Source organism: Panthera onca, chromosome A2, assembly GCF_046562875.1.
Source record: "Panthera onca isolate mPanOnc1 chromosome A2, mPanOnc1 haplotype 2, whole genome shotgun sequence".
In the NCBI taxonomy this organism is placed as follows: domain Eukaryota; kingdom Metazoa; phylum Chordata; class Mammalia; order Carnivora; family Felidae; genus Panthera; species Panthera onca.
This window is the reverse complement of record NC_138340.1, coordinates 32,532,135-32,552,067: the sequence shown is the minus strand read 5'-3', so window position 1 is coordinate 32,552,067 and position 19,933 is coordinate 32,532,135. Positions and strand designations below refer to the sequence as shown.

Here is a 19,933-nt window from a genome sequence, read left to right as displayed (position 1 = left end):
GCCCCACAACTCTTTTTTTAGACAACTGCAACATACCTTCTGATTGGTCTACCTCCATCCACGCTGTCCTCCCTGCAGTATTTTCTTCACCCTGATGCTAGAGTGATTTGTTTTCCTTCAGATGTAAATTGGGTCACATGACCTCCATGCTTCGAATCCTTCAATAATTTTCCATTCTCCTTAGGACATAATCAGAAACCCATGCCCTGGTCTACCAGATGCTGTATAGTCTAAGGCAGTGGTTCTCAAAATATGGTCTAAGAATGCATCGACATCACCCAGGTGTGTGTTTTCAAATTCAAAGTCTACTGTATCAGAAACTCTGGGGATGGGGTCCAGCACACTGTGTTTTAGCAGGTCCTCCAGATGATTATGATGTGTCTACTCAAGTTTGAAAAACCACTGCTCTAGAGCCTACTTTCCTTTCTGGCCAAATCTGGCCTCTTGCTCTTACTATTCCAGTCTCTTACACCTTTTTTTTTTTCCATTCCCTCATATAGCAACATGTTTCTTTCTACCACAGGACCTTTACACAGCTCTTTTCTCTTCCTTAGAAGCTTCATCCTCTCCTCCTTCCCTGGTTCATGTCTACTTTTCCTTGAGATCTTAGCTTAAGAAAGCTGATGATGACTAATTCCTCCTAATACCATAAAATGCTTCTGCATAACACTTAAAATAGTTGTATTTATTTTCTCATTTTTCTGGTTATAGATTAACATCTGTCTCCCCCACTAGACTATAAACTCCAAAAGAATTGGGACGGTATCTGGTTTTGCTTGTTGCTGTTTGTAGTGTCTGGTAAGAGGATAGAGCCTGTGCTCAGATGAATTTTCCCTTACAGTTTGTGTAAACTATTTGAGAGCACAGACAGACCGGAGTTCTCATGGTCAGCTTCCAGTGCCTTCTTCCTCTCAAATGGGACACCTACCTCGCAGGTTTAGGGGGCCAATGGAGTGAAGTACTACATGGATAAAACCTGGGACACGGCGAAGCACACAAGTCCTTGATAAATGTTAGCTCCGAGCATCGTTATAATTACAACTACACCGTTAATTACCATTATTCCAGTTTCCAAAATCTCCCTTAATCTTAAGGTTGAGTGTGATGAAAACCAAATAGAGTGGTTCTTAGCAAGAATGCACATTTTAAAATTATAAGATAAAAATCAGGTATCTGTGCAAGATCTCAATTTTTTTTCCTCAAAAATTATTTAGCTGCCAATATATTTGCTCCAGGAACTTCTTGTTAGCCTGTTCACTGGTTTCTAAGGCCATTCACTGATTCGGAAATAATTAGGGAGCACCCGTATGTGCCCGTATGTACTAGGTTCAGGGGCTGTGTTAGTGCTCATGATGGGCACGGTCCTCATAGAGTTGACAGTCCAGTGGGAAAACTGTTCACCACAGTGACAATAAATGCTATGAAGAAGTACAAGGTCCCACATTATGTGTTTGAACCTAGGAGGCCACCCATAAGCTGGGAGAGGTTTTCTCCTCTAAGCTCACCTTTGACTCACAGGTTGAAGCTGCCTGGGCACAAAGCAGATCAAGCAACCGGAGTACACAGTGGCATATGCAGCAAAACCAATTAGTGAAGTTGATGTTTTCCTCCCGCTCCGAGTCAAACTGGTCTCTGTATGTGCTAATTCTGTGTCGTTCTTATAAACAGGGTTTCCATGAAAACCGGCTCTGGGAGGAACAAAAGGGAAAGGCTGGCCAGGAAGCCTGCACTGTTAACGTGTTTCCCAGGTGCTTGATATGTACACGTAGTGGCTGAGAACTATTCCTCGTTAGGCTCTCTGCCTGATTTTTCTTTGGCTGGCTCTGATTTCTTTACCACCCTGAACACCTGGGGCCAAGACTCCTTTTCATAGCAGTGTGAAAGCAATCCTTTCTCTTTCTCTTTTCTCAGTTTGGTCCAGGTCTTAATCTTTGAACAGCATCAAATATTCATCGCCTTTGACAAAGCTGGGGTTGGAGGATCCAGGATTTTTCAAAAGCAGGTCTTGCCTTACCATTGGTGATCCAGTGAGCCTTTCAGCAAGACTGACTCTAAATCATCTAGGCTCAATTAGTTTATTTCAAAGAAATATCCAGGTGTTGTTTGACCTTCAAACATATGGACTGCTGGAGTAAATGAAAGGCCTGCCTGTTCCCATAATGCCGAGGGAACTGGATGGGGTAATTCTTTTTCATATTCCCTGAGTTTTGTAGAGGGATTATTAGGTTTGGGTTAAGTGAGTTATTTACTTTAGCAACCGCTCAGCGGTGGGCTGCATTTGCCTTGCTGAGGGAACAGCCAGGTGTGAGCTGTCACTAAGCACCAGTAAAATAGTGAGAGGTAGGGAGAGGGATTGGGCCACGGACGGACGTAGTGCGTGAGCTCTGAGATTTGGGGGAAACAGCCCGGGGCACAACCAGAGGCAATAAGGTGGGTGTCTAGCTGAGCTTTGTGTCCAGGTCTTAGCAAGTTTCCGTAGCAGGACAGAATGGGTCCTGGGGGTCTTGCCTTTTTGCCTTTTTGCCTTTTTGCCTTTTCCCGGCACAGGGGGTGATTGCCATCCCCAGACTCCTGACTTAATACCCTAAGGTTTTCTTTAGGAGGGTATTCTATCTGGAATTGTCAGAACTTGGTGCAAAGGCCTGTTTTTGCAGCCTTAACAGTTTCTAAGAACTGGGGCAGTGTTGCAAATAATTGTCCCGTAGCTAGGAGCATGGTTTTTGGAATTAGAAAGACCCTGTTTCAAATCACGGTTCATCCTGTTTGTTAGTTGGATGACCTCAGACAAGTTACTTCTCTGAGCCCCAGTTTTCTAGAGATGGAGCTGTTAATTCTTTTTTGAGCCATTCACAAAGTATGTTTAAAAAGTATTTCAGTACACATCCAACCAAAAAAGGATTTAATGGTCAAATATACTTGGAAAACCCTTTAGACTTTCTTCTTCTCTCTGGGATTTGATCATGCATATTGTCAGATTAAAGGCTCTGAGAAGCTCCGAAGGTAACAAACCTGTTTAACTTAGTTTCATCCAAAATGTCAAAATGTATTTGAGTTCATGAACTTTTTTCTTTTGTAGAAAATGGGATCGGTGTTTCATGAAATACAAATGACCTCATAGGGTTGTTGTAAGATTTAAGAATTTAAAATGAATGCTTCCCGTGATGTCCGGCCCAGAGTAAGTACTCAATAGTAGTATTACAGTCGTATGATTATTATTAATGAGGGATTTTGGTTTCCAAAACAGAAAACTCTAAATATGATATACCTGATTTTTTTTTTTTTTTAATCACAGGTACTTTATCAGTGTTTGCCGGCTGGAAATGTACAGATTTCAGCTGTCAGTTATGGGTAGAGGTTGAAGTTTATTGAGTGCCTACCACATGTCTGGGCATCCATTAGGTTCTTTAACCAAATTATCACTACATTTAATGGTCACACCTGCTCAACAAAGTAGGTATTATTCTTCCATTTGTAAATACCAAAGTTGAGGCTCAAGGATGACACGTGACCTGCCCAAGTTGTGTAGACACCCAGTCGTGAAATGGGAAATTTGGCTTGGATTTGTTTTCCTCAAAGCCCTTTATTATTCTCAGTGGTTATTCTACAAATCAGGGATCTGGAGGAAATTTACAGTAGTCTACCTGAAATCAAACACTTGACCAACGTGAGGTGATGCAGGACTCAATACTTTGGGAAAGTCCCATTCCAGCCCTACCAAAAATCTTGCCTGTATGGGATTCACCTTGTTCTGCCACTTTGAAGCCTTGCATTTAATCCCTGTGCCCAAAGCACTTCCCCTGTATCTTCTTTCTCGGCTAGCTCTCATTCACTTGTCAGTCCTTTTCCTTGTCTGGCTCCCCATCCTGCTGAGCAGGAGGCCAGCATTGTATCCCGAGCACGTAACACCTTGTGTTCCGTAGATATTTATAGATAAGTGAATGATGTCGTTTCAAGACTGGTTATTTCTGCCCTAGAGTCGTAAAGAAAAGGAAAATAAGGTTATTATTTAATAAGCACCATCTCTGTGATATATAAGAGTCTCAGAACATGGTTTCATGGAGTTTTTGGCAATAACATTGAAAATTTCTGTGTAGAACAATGCCGGCCACTAAACTATAAGGAAAGCTTTGGGCCACAGTGGAGATTGTTGAAAATGGCAGCCTAATTTTGCCTGAGTCTTGAGGTGTCTACAGAACGGTGCACAGCTCTGCAGGTTCAGAAACTCTCTTTTTCACAGAACTGTATCTTGACGAGAGGGTGGTGTTTGTGACGCCGCTCAAAGAAACCAATTCACGTGAATGCTCCTCAGTTATAATGGTTACTGTCTGTGGTGACTTCTTTTACCACGCTGTGTCCTAAGCACATCTCACATGTTACCTCTCGTTTTCCTGCTATTTCTTTAAAGTACTGGTTAGTATTTGCATTACAAACGAGAGGGCATGGCATAAGCCCTGAGAAGTTTTGCCACTTGCCAAAGACCTGTAGATAGTGAGTGGCAGAGCAAGAAGTTAAATTCAGGTCTGTCTCTGAAGCTCATTTTGCCTCACGGGGCTACCTGGTCATCCAAGATGGGAGCTGTCTCCCTCTTCTTATTATGGGAGTTGCATTGCCAACGTAATTGGTACTGGACATGAATGAATAAGTTCTCTCTGAAAACTATCCTTGTGAGAAGGATACACACTGACCTTAAACTAAAATTCAAGGCAAATGTTCCTTTAAAGCTTTGTCCGCTCGGCTTAATCATGCTACCGGCTCATCTTCCTCAATGCCAAGAACATTTTGATGGTGATAACAAGGAGCAGTTGTTAATACCTGAACATCTATTTCGGTGCTTAATTCTGAATCCATGCTTAGCCTTTGAAATCAAATTCTCCTTATGTTCCATTTCTTTGTTTGAGAGTACCTCATGTTAGGCTTGTTTTAGTTCGACATTAATTACAGCTTTGCACGCAGAGAGTAACCCTGGTTTGGAGAGCCTGACTAACTTTCTCAGTGGTTGAGGGATTATTTCCTGCAAAGATTTCCATGGATGAATTCTTTGATGCATTTTATTTTGATCTTACCTATTTCAGGGCATATCTGGAAGGCAAGGAAGAGCTGGGAAAATTGATTTTCTTGAGCCCATCCTCAAAGACTGGCATATTTTCAGTTATGTATTAGGGTAGTATATTGATGAGATAATTGTGTTGGTTCAAATGACCAAGTACTGGGGAAGCAACACTAAAGCAAAGGGCGTATATGTTCAGTATATGCTGGAAAATTATCTCCAGGTGATGGGAAACTAGAAGAGGGAACCAAAGCCTGCGACCATTTGTGATACTAACTCCTCACTTGCAAATGCCACAGCCTCTTAATGTTGGAAATGAGTGATGCTGCCACCTGGTTGTGACCATTACAGGCCCCCTGGCACAGGGCAGGGCACACAGCATAGAATCAACAAGGGGTGATAGATAGTCTCTCCATTTAAATTCCAATGAGATGATCTTTTTTTTTGAGATGATCTTTGTTTAAAAAAAATATTTTTATTTGGGGGGGGGTAGAGAGAGAGAGAGCCTGCGAGCATGGCAAAGGGGGGGAGAGAGAGAGAGAGAGAGAGAGAGAGAGAGAGAGAGAGAGAGAATCTTAAGCAGGCTCCATGCTCAGCAGAGAGCCGGATATGGGGCTTGATCCTACAACCCTGGGATCATGACCTGAGCCAAAATCAAGATTTGGATGCTCAACCTACTGAGCCACGCAGGTACCCCAAGGTGATCTATTCTAATTTGGCTTCTATTTCCCAAAGGTATAATTGGATACTTGGGGCTCTTTATGATTAACTGTATAGGGGCCAGTTCCTGAAAGAGTAGTCATCTCCAGGCCTCTTTTCTATTTTTTTTTTTAAATTTTTTTGTAACGTTTTATTTATTTTTGAGAGAGAGACAGAGACAGAGTGCAAGCTGGGGAGGGGCAGAGAGAGAGAGAGGGGGAGACACAGAATCCAAAGCAGGCTCCAGGCTCTGAGCTGTCAGCACAGAGCCCGACGTGGGGCCCAAACCCACAAACCGTGAGATCATGACCTGAGCCAAAGTTGGACGCTTAACTGACTGAGCCACCCAGGCACCCTCTATTTCCATTTAAGTGAAGGGACGCTCCGTTCCGTCAGAGTTTCTCAAATGTTGGATCTGAAAACCAGTGTATGAGATTCACTTGGGGCACTTTTATTTTTAAATGTTCCCACTTTACACCTACCTTACCTACATTTCAGAGGGTGAGGTTTGGGTTTCCACGATTTTAACAAGCTTCTCAAATGGGTCTTCTTAGCAGATTTCTAGCTTCAAAATGACCATCTGCAAGAGGTCAGGATTCAGAGGAGGAAGGAGCTGGGAAAAGCCTGGTAGATCATATAGTCCGTTAATTCCCTTCATTTGACAGATGAGGAAATCGAGGCATGGAAAAGCACCAGAGTTGTTAACAGCTCAGAGAGGACCTCAGTGTAGGTTTTTTCAGATTTTTTCCCAAAGACTAGGACAAAAATCCTTTTGTTTGACATTCCCTTTTTCTTTTTAAAAAAGTGTTTATTTTGAGAGAGAGAGAGAGAGGTCAAGAGAGGGGTGGGGGGGCAGAGAGAGAGAGAGAATATCCCAAGCAGGTTCACAGCTGCCAGCACAGAACCTGATGCAGGCCTCGAACCCACGAACCATGGGATCATGACCTGAGCCAAAAGCAAGAGTTGGCGCTCAACTGACTGAGCCACCCAGACGCTCCTGACATTCCCTCTTTCTGCCGGGAAATGGATTTGCTCCGTAAGGCTATATTTTATAAAGAAGAAATGGTGACTTGGTAAAGTCCTCATGGCAGCACCACCCTCCTTTAGAGTCTCAAACAGTTACATTTCAACTAACCTGTTGTGAATTCCTCTGTGATTCCCCGTTGTCCTGAGAGTAGGGCTCATGTGGCTCATGGGTGAAGTGAGCCGTATTCTTCCTTCTGCTATTGTCTCTGCGCTGTTTTTCCTAGCAAAGCTCTCTTCCTTTTTTGACGTGTGAGGGGTCAGGTTATCTAGCTCTCCCCGCCTCAATTGGAAACATTTCTCTGAGTTCCCAGTTGTGGGTGACAGACCCTCCCAGGTGCCTACTTGGCATCCTGTACCCTTTTCAAATGGATAGGTAGTAGTATATCACAATTGTGTTGGTGCTTTTCTCCTTAACTGTGTTTTTAAACTCCCAAGGACAGTAATTATGTTTTGTGTGGTAGGAGCACACATACATGGTATGTGTACAATAGAGGCACTCAGTAAACTACACACTAAATAAGTAACAGGATGATCATCAGGTCCCCGGAGCAGAACGTTCAAGCAGATAATGATCTGCCTGGAATAATGATAATGTTAGTAAGTGACAGAAGATGAGATGGGTTAGGGAAAGTGGGATCGATCATGGAAGGCTTGGGTTGCGAGTGAATGGTCGTGATTTGCTGATGGGGGTGCGTGAAGAAGATTCCTTCTTCGGTGAGGAGCAGGGGTGGGTGTGAGAGGAGGCTAGGAACCACGTGAAGATTGTGATGTGACTCGGGTAGTCCAGACTCCAGGCAGTGAGGGTCAGGAGCAGGATGGTGGGTGAGTGAATGAGGAGAAAGGAATGAATCCCAGAAATGCTGCCATGAAAGAATCAAGAGTGCTTCATAGGAGAGAGCCTAAGATTGTTCCCAGGTGTATCTGTCTTCTTTCATTAAGAAGAAATTGGTTCATTAATAACTCAACAAACATTGATGGAGGTATGAGGCACTGCGTTACGACAGTAACTAAAACAGGCACGCTCCTTGCTGTTCTGTAAGTGCAGGAGACAGATAACAGATAAGTAAACAGACCCAGGAAGGGGTGCCTGCCTAACAGAACAGGCAGGTAACGAACCTCATGAATTAAGCTGAATAATTTATGTAAAGCCCTTGCCACAGTACTTGGTATACAGTAAAAGCTCAATAAGTGTTTTCATGTCCCTCTACTGAGTGTCTGTTTCCTACCAAGTTCTATGTCCTGGGCTTGGCATGTATTAACTTGTCCTTATAACCACTTTGGCAGAAGGTGTGATTGTCCTTTTTAGTTTCAGATAAGGAATCAGAAGCTAAAAGAAATTAATCAACTTCCCCGAATTCCCAGAGTTAGTGAGCAGAAATGCCTAGGTATGCCCAACCCTCGGAACCCAATTCCGTTCTCTTTCCATTATCCCAATGTAGTTTTTGCTAAGCAGTAGTGTTATGGTGGTCTGCTTTATGGTGAATCTGGCAGGATCTAGACTTGCCTATCCATTCAGGGAGCTGAAACAGCAAAGGTCAAGCAAATGGCAGCAGTTACATGTGTCTCAGTTACCGTCATCCAGGTATGCCCCATCGGATGGTCATTCCCCACCTTCCAATGAACATCTTTGATTTGGAAGGAGATTTGCATAATGTGACATTTTAGCAACTCTTTTAAGAATGTGTTCATTTATTTCTGTATTTTTAGAAATCTTAGACTATAGAGAAAGCACCTACAGTATTGCTCAATTCAGATTCTGGATATAGACAGTGGTAGGATAAAAAGTATAACCCTTACAGGGGTGCCTAGGTGGGTCAGTCAGTTAAGCATCTGACGTTAGCTCAGGTCATGATTTCATAGTTCATGAGTTTGAGCCCAGTGTCAGGCTCTCTGCTGTCAGCACAGAACCCACTTAGATCCCCTGTCCCCATCTCTCTCTGCCCCTCCCCTGCTTGTGCTCTCTCTCTCTCTCTCTCTCTCTGAAAAATAAACATTTTTTTAAGTATAACATTTTCAGATCTAGTTGAAGTCTTTTTTTGAAATTTTTTTTGAGAGATAGAGATAGAGAGTGAGCAGGAGAGAGGAAGAGAGAGGGGGAGACAGAATCCCAATCCCGAATCCGACAGTGCAGAGCCTGATGTGGAGCTCAAACCCATGAACGGTGAGATCATGACCTCAGTCGAAATCAAGAGTCTGACCCCTAACCAACTGAACCACCAGGTACCCCTGGTTGAAGTCTTTTTCTTTTTTCTTTTCTTTTTTTTTTTTTGCCACTCACTAGAATGAAATTGAACAGCTCACTCAATGCCCTCTATGCTATGTTCTCATTACTTATGAATGATGAAGAAATAGGAGGGCAATAATAGCACCTACCTTATCGAGTGTATTTGGCATCGAATTAATAAAAGTAAGTAAAGTGTGTTCTTAACTAGTGGCACCTTTGCTCCCTCAGGAGTCATTTCACAGTGTCTGGAGATATTTTTGTCTGTCACAACTGGGGGAGTGCCGCTGGAATCTAGTGAAAAGTGACTAAGGATGCTCTAAAACATCCTACAACGCCTGGATCGTCTCCTCGGCAAAGAATTATTCAGCCCAAAGTGTGAATACTTGCCCAGGTTAAGGAACTTTGGTCCATATCCCAGTACCTGCTGTGTAGCAATGCAAAAACAAAAACAAAAAAAACCCTCCTAAAATGATCCAGGAATGTGGAACACTTGGAAGCACTGACATATAGCACACTCAGATGAAAATACATCTGAGGAATTGATTAAATATTTCACTTTTCATCTAACTATATTGAAGTCCTGAAACAGACATTTATTTCCATCTGTCGATTAGGGGTGTGGGGTGTGGAGGTTCTTTGTCCATTGTTGAGGAGTTTCAGAGGCTGAATTTGCATTTGATGGCAAGCTCTGTTTTTTTCATTTCAAGAGTAGCCGACTCTACGACACGGCTTTTGGAAAGGGAGGTTTATTTGTTTTTAAGTATTCTTTTTGTAACTTAAAAGCATCTTGAATTATTAAACCAGTTATTTTCCGGGCCTGTAAATGTTTTCAGCATGTTGCCTTAAGTTTTCCCTGAGTCAGCACATAGTATTGCATGTTGGAAGACCTCAGTCAGAACCATTTCCTTAAGACGTCGGTAATTTTCTTCGGGGTTGTGATGTTTTCTTCAGGGTTGTGCTCATTCTGACAAGAGAGGGTGTTTCTCTCCCAGACCCCCACATTCATAGCTGTGGTGGGGACTCTGCTTGGAGCAAAGGTGTGTGCGCCACAATTTCAGACTAGAGAAAAGGATAAAAAAAAAAATCACAGGTGATAATTTAATACTTTGCCCTGATGTTAGACTCTTGCTTACTTCTAGCCAGGAATCAAACCATGAGGTAAATCCTCCAACCCACATTTTATGAAAGACAATAAGAGAGAACTTGGTTGGAGTTACAACTAAAAAATTCTTTTTTTGTGCTTCGAAGCCAAATGCTTTTACAAGAGGCAGAAAAAGAAAAAGAAAAGAAAGAAAAAACACCCGAGTCAAACTGATGAAAACCAGTCAAAATATGGCCTTGTTGTGGCTGATACAGCTACCCTGGCTGGTCCCAAAACACAGAAGGCTTCTTCAGGCATGGCTCTCAACACTGATTGAACCAGATTTCTGCGTCAACTGCTTGAAAGCTGCACCACACATTTCCTGAGTATATTATTGAAAATTATCAGACCTGTTTTGTTCATTACCGGGAGCCTGAAAAATGACCGGCAAACGTGGCTGCAAGCCTTTCTCTAGCAAGTGGAGGCCGACTTTGAAACAAATGTCCTCGCAGCCTGTGAATACATCATGTAGAGCCTTGGGCCTTGGGGCAGGTTCCCTTCCTAATAACTCCAAGGAAATCTCCACTGGCCCCTGAAGAGGGTGGACAGCCTCCCACCTAAGTCTGTTCACTTAATAAGCACTCACAACCTATGGTTCGTTGTCAAGGAGCAAATGTGTTCATTCTTAGTATTTATTTGAGACAATATTTATTGATACAGAAACCATAGCAAGAAATGTTTTTCCTCTTTATGTCAAGAAATCTGAATTACCGCATCAGGAAATCAGGAGATTATACCCTGTGAGGACTGGAAGGGACATAGCTCATGACCCAACTCAGTTTTACAGAGAGGCTCCTAAGATCCCCAGGTGAATTAGGCCTGAATGGGGAATGCCAGAACCCCAGCCAGAGGTCTCTGTGCTATAATACATGTGGCAGTCGAGGTCTTACTTTTGCTAGCTCTTCTCTTTGTTGTTTTCGGCTAAGACTAGACTCCTCAGCTCTTATTTCTCCTGATATTGCTAACAGTTCATTTATAACCCTTACCCCCTTCCCCCCCATCTGACTTTGAAGAACCTGAATTCATTTAGGCCTTGATTAGTGGTAATTATTTACCTGTCAGACCCCAGCTGGACTGCATCACCAAAGCTGAGTCACATAGCCTTGCTTCCAGTGACTGCTTCCAAACAATTAAATCAGAGAAGCACCTGTGTAAATATGTAATATTTGGCGATAAGAAAATGATTAGGCAACAGACACTGAGCTGAACTGCTGAAAAAAAATAGTGAATATTTTCCCCTGGGGGCTTTTCACATATGCCTTTAAGCGTTTCCAATCTCAAGAAGAAGGTCAGGTTATTTTCCCACCCCTCCTACCCCTTGTTTGTGTGGAAAATATAGCTCATCTGATACCACCAGATTTGATTTGTTTGCAAACATTAAAATTTCAAGGAAACCTTCTCCTGTGTAAGCTGAAAGAGAAGAAGTTGAAATAGGGTGACAGACTAACCACTGATTTTCTTTTCCAAAGCCAAACTCTCTATCTCAATAGACAAGCTGACAATTGAAACTCATCTTGGACAGTGATCTCTGTTGTTATTTGAATTTAGGGCTTCAGTGATGAGATTCAAAGTGCAGGAGAGTGGAAAGAGTGAGAGTTTTTGAAAACAGACCAGGAGATGAATCCCAACATTACCACCCGGGAGAGCTGTGTGACTTGTAGCATGTTTGGAGCCTCAGTTTCCAAATCGGTTAGAAATGACATAATTCTTAACCCAACATGCCGGGCCGTGTGTAAAATGCCATTCTCGGTGCCTGCTGAGCAAACATTCACTGTGCTCCATTCCATAACAGTAGACTGGAAAATCTATTCAGTATTCCATAGTTAAAACTGTTGGTGATTTTTTAAAATTGTTTTCTGATGAAGATCACTTTTTAGCAATAGAATGTACCACCAGGAAGTGATTCTAAAATTTCTCTCTTATATTTCAGAAGCTAACCTGCCCTCGTTTTGGTATTTGTACCTTCCTTAACACAAATTCATATGGACTGACTATAAGAGAATCTTTTTTACAATTGGGCATAAAAAGATACTGACCCTGGCTGACCCTCATTGATTGTTTGCTGTTTCATTCGACTTGGCTGGTATTTTTAGCTAAAGGACATCTACAGGTGAGTTTTCATGGGCCCACTCCTGTTGTGTTCCTTGTACAGTTACGGATGCATTTTTGTGCAGAGCTCAAACCTGTTTCATCTCTTCCCAAGCTCTGCGATCTTGAGCACGTTAAATATTCTTAGCGCTTCAATATCTTCACTTGTCAAGTGGAGAGGATGATAATTAATGCGTAATGTTATTCGGAGAATCCAGTGAGTAACCGTAGAGAACTTAGAACAGTGACTTGAACAGAGGGAAAAAAACCCTGTAGTTGTAGTTGTTACATTACTGACACTAATGTAAGCAGCTTACAATAGAGCTGGTCTCACAGAGCTAGTGTGCAGAACAGAGTGTTCAGACCCTCAATCAAATCTTTCCAAGTCGAAAATGTTACTGTTAAAAAATGTTATCCTCTTTCATAAAAGTTCTTAATTTCATTTAGTTTGAATGCAACGTTTTATTTGTGGTTTCCGAATTAGACAACGAAAAGTAAGAATGCCTTCTATGGAATGTTACTAATTATTCATAGAAGCAGGTCCAGTTGTCCTTGGACCTTGAGTCTAAATTGAGATAGTCACTAGTTTTTAAAATCCATAGGATACCATTCACTGTCTGACCTCAAGTTGATAGGGGATAATAGCAAAAAGTTGTCACAAGTCCGGGTTTATTTACTATCTATTTTAAAGTGAACATTTTGAAACCAGGATATGGAATGTTTGAGGATATAGATGTATCTGATTCTGCTGCACTAAAATGGGAAGTTACTCGAAGCTACCTGATCGCTTTGTCTGTTTGATGTTTTCTATTTTTGATGAGCCCTTTGCTTGTTGGTAGAGCTGTCTTACTACTGTAAAAAGTGACTCTCCTGAACTCCCCCACGATTCCTGAAGCCAAAAGATGTACTTAAGTTGTGACAGCACAGCTAATGTAGATTTGTAAAAGGCTGTGAAAGGAGTTATAAGTGCAAAACTTAAAGATAAGAAGGATCATTTTACTTGGGGCACATCCTTTCCCTTCCTAATCCGTTAAGCAAATTGATTAGTGTTAAATGAAAAGATGTGGTGGGGTGATTTGCTTTAGAATAGAAAAAGCACTTGGGATTATTAAGCTGCCTACACATCTGTAAAATAAATTTACTCTGAAATTCCCATTAGATCTCACTGAATTCACTGAGCAATATGGCCTCCCTGTTTTGTTTAATAGCTCTTCATTCCCAAGGGTGTTAACTCATTGTGTTAGACCAGAGCTTTAATGTTCTTCTTCCCCGAGGCCTTATCACTTATCTACAACGTTGATTAACTCTGTACATCCATATACTGTGGTCCAATTGAATAAGCTGTATGACAAGTATCTCCACAGTAATACCATAAAATCTAAGCAGAGAAATAGATGGTACACTGATAAATAGAAATGCATGCGCTAAATTCTAAAAATATGTTTTCCCCTTCTGCAGTTTCAAAGCCACAGTTTAAATACCCCAAGCCCTTTCCGTAAATGCATCAATGTATTACTCTCTACATTTGCTTTCTTTTTTCTTTTTTTAGTGAACATTCATCCAGTTTTTCTAGGAAGTTGAAGAAATCATTATTCTAATACTACATTTTTGGTCACTTATTTATCATTAACCTTAAATTTTTTCATCTGGTTTAAATATTCTGCTAGTACCTCTTACAGCTGACTTTCTGGTCAATTTCCACTTAAATTTCTGCAGGTGCAGACTCTCAGGCAGCTATTTATTGATTGTCTGTCTCCTTGCTAAAGGTTACTAACTTCATCAACAGTAGTGCTATAAATTACACCTGTTAAGATTCTCTCATTGTTGCTAGCTGACAATGTACTTTTGTTTTTTGGCTGTTCAGTGTTGTTGACCTGCATTGTGTCCAATCACTCTACAAAGACTGGTGGACTGAATTATTCCTGGGTACCATTACCCAGTTGACACTTTGAGCTCCTGAATCACCAGCTGAAACCAAAAATCTCATGTTTTTGGCAACAACACCCACAGTTTGTATTATCTTTAGTCCAAAGAGGCTTTCAGAGCATGAAAAGAGTATTGAGTCTCCAAGCTTTTTCCTCCTGCCTCCTTTCACCAATGCATGGCATTCAGGAACGTAGACTTGGGATAACATCCTTAGTTTGTTGTGTTTAGAAGAAGAAGAAATAAAGTCAACTTGCTAAAGATCTGCCTAAAGAACAATTAACTTAAGCATTGCGGCATCAATACGAGCTAGAAGATTATAGATCTGTGGGTCTCAGTTGGTTTACCACCAACCTTACATGGGTACGTCACCTAATTGGGAACAGTCTGTGAAGTTTTCTTTTTGTACAACTGAAAGCATTTGCAGACATGACAACAGCTATCACTTATTATGTTGGTCATGCACCATGATTGTTGGTCATGCACCATGATGGGGGAAGGGGCTGAAACTTACCAAGTGTAGGAAAGGGGAGACATCAGAGAATACAAATCTGAAATAAAAGAAATAGAAAAAAGATAAATGATACAAAAGATGTATAGGCAGAAACCTAAAATAACTTTGCCCTGTGAGTGTGTAAATAAACATATTCTCAAGTTTATTGAAGTATAATTTACATACTACAAAATGAATGTGCCCGTTTAAAATGTATAGCTCAGTGAGTTTTGATATATGCATAAACACATGTAACCATCACCTAAGTCAAGAAAGAGAAAATTTCCAACTCACTAAACTATTCTCTTCTGCTCCTGCCCAGACAACTTCCCAACCCAACCTTAGTTGCTGTTACATTACTATCAGTATAGACTAATCTATCTATACAAATGGAATCATGTGCTATATATTCTTTTGTGTGTGGCTGCTTTCCCTCAGCAAAATATTTTTGAGGCTCATTCACATTGTATGTATCAACAAACACTCACATAAATAGACTAGCAGACTGTGCACACATACTTTTTATTTTTTAGGTTCATACATAGGAGATGAACTGATGGGTTATATGGTAAGTTTATATTTAACTTTACAAGAAACTACCAAACTGTGTTCTAAGATACTTACACCATTTACGCTCCCACCATGAATGGGTGACATTTCCAGATCTGTATTCTTGGCAAATATTAGTAATGTTCCTCTTTTTTTCATTTTAACCATTTTAGTGGGTATAGAGTGGTTTAAAATTGCATTTCTTTGGTGACTGTGATTTGAAATATCTTTCAGTGCTTATTGGCCACTTATATATTTTTTTCATTTGTGAGGTGTATGTTCAATGCTTTTGCCCATTTTTAAAATTCGGTTGTGTTTTTATTATTGAGTTATGACAGTTTTTTAATATATATATTCTGGGTAAAGATAAGTATTACAACTATTTTCTTTGAATTTTTGACTTGACATCTTTTTCTGTGGTTGTTTTATCAGGAGCAAAATTTTTAATTTTGATGAAATCTAATTTATCAGTTTTTCCAATGGTTAGTACTTTTTGTGTCCTAAGAAATCTTTGCCTAACTAAAGTCACAACTTTGTACAGTTTTAGATTTTACATTCAGTTCTGGGATCTGTTTCTAGTTTATTTTTGTATGTGATAGGAACTTGGGTTCAAAGTTGATATTTTCCAACACAGACATCTGATTGTTACAGCACCAGTTTTTGAAAAGATTATCCTTTCTTCTCTTTGTTCAAGTTCACTGACCTTTACCTCTGCAGAATCAAACTGCTATTACACCTAGTGAATTTTTTCACTTTAAATATTTTTCTGTTTTAGAAGTTTCACTGGTTCTTTTTTTTAACAGTTTTCATTTCTGTTACTGTATTCATGTTTTTTTAATCCAACTATTTATGATAGCTATTTTAAAGTCTTCGTATGCTAATTACATATTCTCTGTCACTTGTGGGTCTATTTCTGTAGCCTAATTTTTCTTCTGCTTGTGGGGGAAGAAAAAGGTTTTTTTCTAATCCTTTGCAGGTGTGGTAATTTTAGATTAGATGCGGTGCTTTCTTAATGTTGTACTGTTGAATGTTCAGGTTTTATGATGTTCCTTTAAAGAGTGTTGCTCTGTGATCTGGCAGTCATTTAAAGTATGGATCACTTTAATCTTTATGAGACTTGTTTTTAAGATGTGTTAGGGAAGGTATGGAGTAGTCTTTATTCCAGGGATAATTTTGTATCATTACTGAGGCATGGCCATTCTAGGGTCTCTACTAACTGCTTAATGGTTTCAGTGATGTTTCTTCTCTCTGGCTGGCCTGAGCTTGAAGATGGTTCAGCCCAATGGGAGATAAGGTAGCCATTAAGTTAAATATTGTTCTTTGCCCAGTTCTGTACTTTGTGGAGTATTGCTCTGTATGGCTTGATAATCACCCAAAGGCTCAAAGGCACCCTTGTGCATATTTTTTGAATTTCTTTCCTAAATATCTCTTTCCTTTCTAGTACTTTGTCCCACAAATTCCAGTCACTTCAGCTTACTCAGTCTTTGAACTCTGTCTGTTCCAGTTAGTGAGGGCCCATGTTCTACCTGGGCTTCCTTTCCCTGACTAGCAATCTGAAAAGTATCTCCTGGTTAAAAAAAAAAAAATTCTATTACATCCTTACCTCATCTGTTTTCTTCTTCTTAGGGATCATAGTCTTGTGCTGTCTGTAGTCCATGGTCTGGAAACAGTGGTAATACATAGATGTTTTCAGTTTTCTAATTGTTTATGGTAGGTGGTTTCTTCAGTAGCTGTTAATCCATCATGGCCAGAAGAACAGGTATATTTTAAAATTTTTTTAATGTTTTTATTTATTTTTGAGAGACCAAGAGACACAAAGCATGAATGGGGGAGGGACAGAGAGAGAGGGAGACACAGAATCCAAAGCAGGCTCCAGGCTCTGACCTGTCAGCACAGAGCCTGACAAGGGGCTCAAACTCACGAACAGGGAGAGATCATGACCTGAGCTGAAGTGGGATGCTTAACTGACTGAGCTGCCCAGTAGCTACTGTATATTTAATATAAAGGTATTAAAAATACCTACTATATTTTTAAAGAGTACAATGAAGGTAGTTACTTTACTACAAATAGGGCTGTAGTGTTCAAGGTTACCTCAGATGGGATTCATTCCTCTAGAGATCACTAGTCAAAATCAGGTTTTGAGATCTATGCTGTAAGTATCGATGGAGGTGCTTTTCTCAAACAGGAGTTGCTTGTATTCTACTTTTTGTGAGTTTTGCTGTAAGACACTTGCATTGTAATTTACTTAAAATATTTTAATTAAGTTGACTTGCCTGCAACTTTATTTGAAAAGTAAACTCTACAACATTATCATAAATGGAGTTGAAAAACGAATTGTATTTTTCTTACACATATCGAAAAAAAAAAAAGGTTTCATTTTAAAAAGTAATTATCTTTGGACTCCTGAAGACATCTTATACCCCACCAGGGGTATTTTTCTACACCTAGCCGTGCTAGAATAGATCATACAGACATTGGATGAAGAAATAACATAGGTAATAGAGATAAAAAATGTAAAGTCCATTTTTTCATTTGTAGTTTCTGATACAACCATAAAATTTTAAAACTAGGATGGTCTTAGAGAATATCTAAACCTACTCCCTATTTCACAGATGTACTGGTTTCTTTTCAAGGCCTCACAGCTGGCTAATTAACTCAATAGATAATCATCAAGGGCTGAGCATGATCTAGGAGCTTGGAATACAGCAGTGAACAAAACAAGACTTCTTGGAGCTTATGTTCTAGTGAGGAATGGAACCCCTTTCTTTGGCTCTGTGTCCAACTGTGTATTGTTTACTGGTCTATTTACAACAAAAGAGACTACCTGAACCTTGTAATACCTGTCCCCATCCTGTCTCTCGGCACCTTTAGAAATAAGGTTTTGCTTTATGAAAAATCAACCCAGTTCCATAATCATCTTATTCTAATTCACCTGAGATGTGCCAGTTCACATGATGACACTTTATTCTTCCTAATGGGGCTACTTCTCATGCTTTTTACTTTAGCCATAAAAGGGAAAACAAATCTCTCCTTTTTACAAGGAAGCGCCCATTACCCATTGCAATTATGTAATGTGGAATTTTGTGGGATATGGTCAACCTCTGGTTGCAACACACATTAGAGCTTTTAGACAGGGTCTTCTGGTTTCTTATCTCATCTTGTGTCATGATCTTGTTCTTGTCCTATTCTAGTCTCTCTTGATATATCACTCTCTCAAGGTGTTTGTGCTGTTTATCTGTATCAGTTCCCATGTCCCAGCTCTGTCTCCTTTCAGACCTGGGAACTTACCAAATCAAGTCTCTTCTGGTCTGAGGAACAGAAGTCTCTACTCTGACATTCCAGTCTTGAAAGCAGACTCTGTTCCTGACAACTTCAATGTTTTTTACAGGCACAGCCACCCCCAGAGAGGCAGAAAGGGTAGGATGGAAGAAATCATCAGAAATGAGTTTGGGCACACAGTTGACTCTCTTTTGTCTTTAAATCTGTGGAATTAGTGAAAGCTTCTATGAACTCATGGAATTTTCAGCCTTTGGAATTCCCAGACGTCTTCAGGTTGTCTTTGAAGAATGCTTATTTTACAATGTGTGTTTTTCCTTGGAAAAAGAGAAAAGCAGAGTGAGCCTTGTTAAAGGGATAGCTGAGACTTGAAGATAACTCCCTTTTATATGAAGGCTTTGTGCAATGCACTTTACATGCTTTTTCACTTTTGACTTCACAGCAATCTGATGAGAAATGAACTATAAGTATATGAACTCATTTTAAAATGAAGACATAGGCATAGAATCTTGAGGAGACCATTTAGCTTACTTAACGTCAGTCAATCTATAGTTAGGTCAAGATTCAGTTGTGTTTGATACCAATGAAACCCTTCAATAGCTTGTTAACATCAGTGTCAAGGTAAAATCATGAATACAAAAATATGTATAAAACATTAAGCATAGGATTTGTCCTTGTATATTCATTTGATAGCTGAACTGACACAGAGTCTGTGGGATTTGTCTCAAAAATCACTAAATGAAATAAGTGGTGGTCTGAATCAGAACCGTATTCTTTTGAATTTTATTCTAAGGTTTTTCCAACACAGCATTGTAATTCCAAGAGAAAACCATTCATCTTGGCAGTGACTTGGTTAAAACCCAGTGTATGAACAGTCACAACACAGAGATTTTCAAGATAGAGTTATAACACTGGCATTATGAAAATATTCAATTATTTTGAATTCAACAGCTATTTATTCAAAATATTTATTGAAGGGCGCTTGGCTGGCTCACTTGGTTAAACTTCCGACTCTTGATTTTGGCTCAGGTCATGATTTCACGGTTGGCGAGTTGGGAGTCCTGAGACAGGCCCTGTGCTGACAGTGCAGACCCTGGTTGGGATTCTCTCACTCTCCTTCTCTCTCTGTCCCTTCCCTGATCTCTCTCTCTCTCTCTCTCTCTCTCTCTCTCTCTCTCTCTCTCACTCACCATGTGTGTGTGTGTGTTTGTTTGTTTATTTATTGAGAGAGAGCAGGGGAGGGGCAGAGAGAGGGAGAGAGAGAGAACCCCAAGCAGGCTCCGCACTATCATCACTGTGCCTGACACGGAGCTCGACTCATGGATTCATGCCTTGAGCCAAAATCAAGAGTGGGACATTTAACCGATCAAGCCACCCAGGTGACCTTCATGTCCTTTTACTGATTATATTATGCCTTTCTGCTACTGGGCATCCCTAATAAGCTATTCTATTACCAGATTAAAACAA

General features: G+C 40.4%; 1 long non-coding RNA gene across 2 annotated transcripts; it reads right to left on the bottom strand.

Moving 5' to 3' along the window:
• Positions 1 to 9,545: 9,545 nt before the first annotated feature.
• LOC144615696 (uncharacterized) lies at positions 9,546 to 18,886 on the bottom strand. 2 transcript variants are annotated; one of them, XR_013554155.2, is made up of 5 exons: positions 18,479 to 18,886; positions 16,794 to 16,920; positions 14,663 to 14,699; positions 11,193 to 11,284; positions 9,546 to 10,055 (listed from the first exon to the last, which is right to left on the bottom strand). It is a non-coding gene; the product is annotated as an uncharacterized LOC144615696 (long non-coding RNA). The 2 variants fall into 2 exon arrangements; XR_013554156.2 differs by lacking the exon at positions 16,794 to 16,920 and having other exon boundaries at positions 9,549 to 10,055.
• Between the last annotated feature and the right edge of the window lie 1,047 nt (positions 18,887 to 19,933).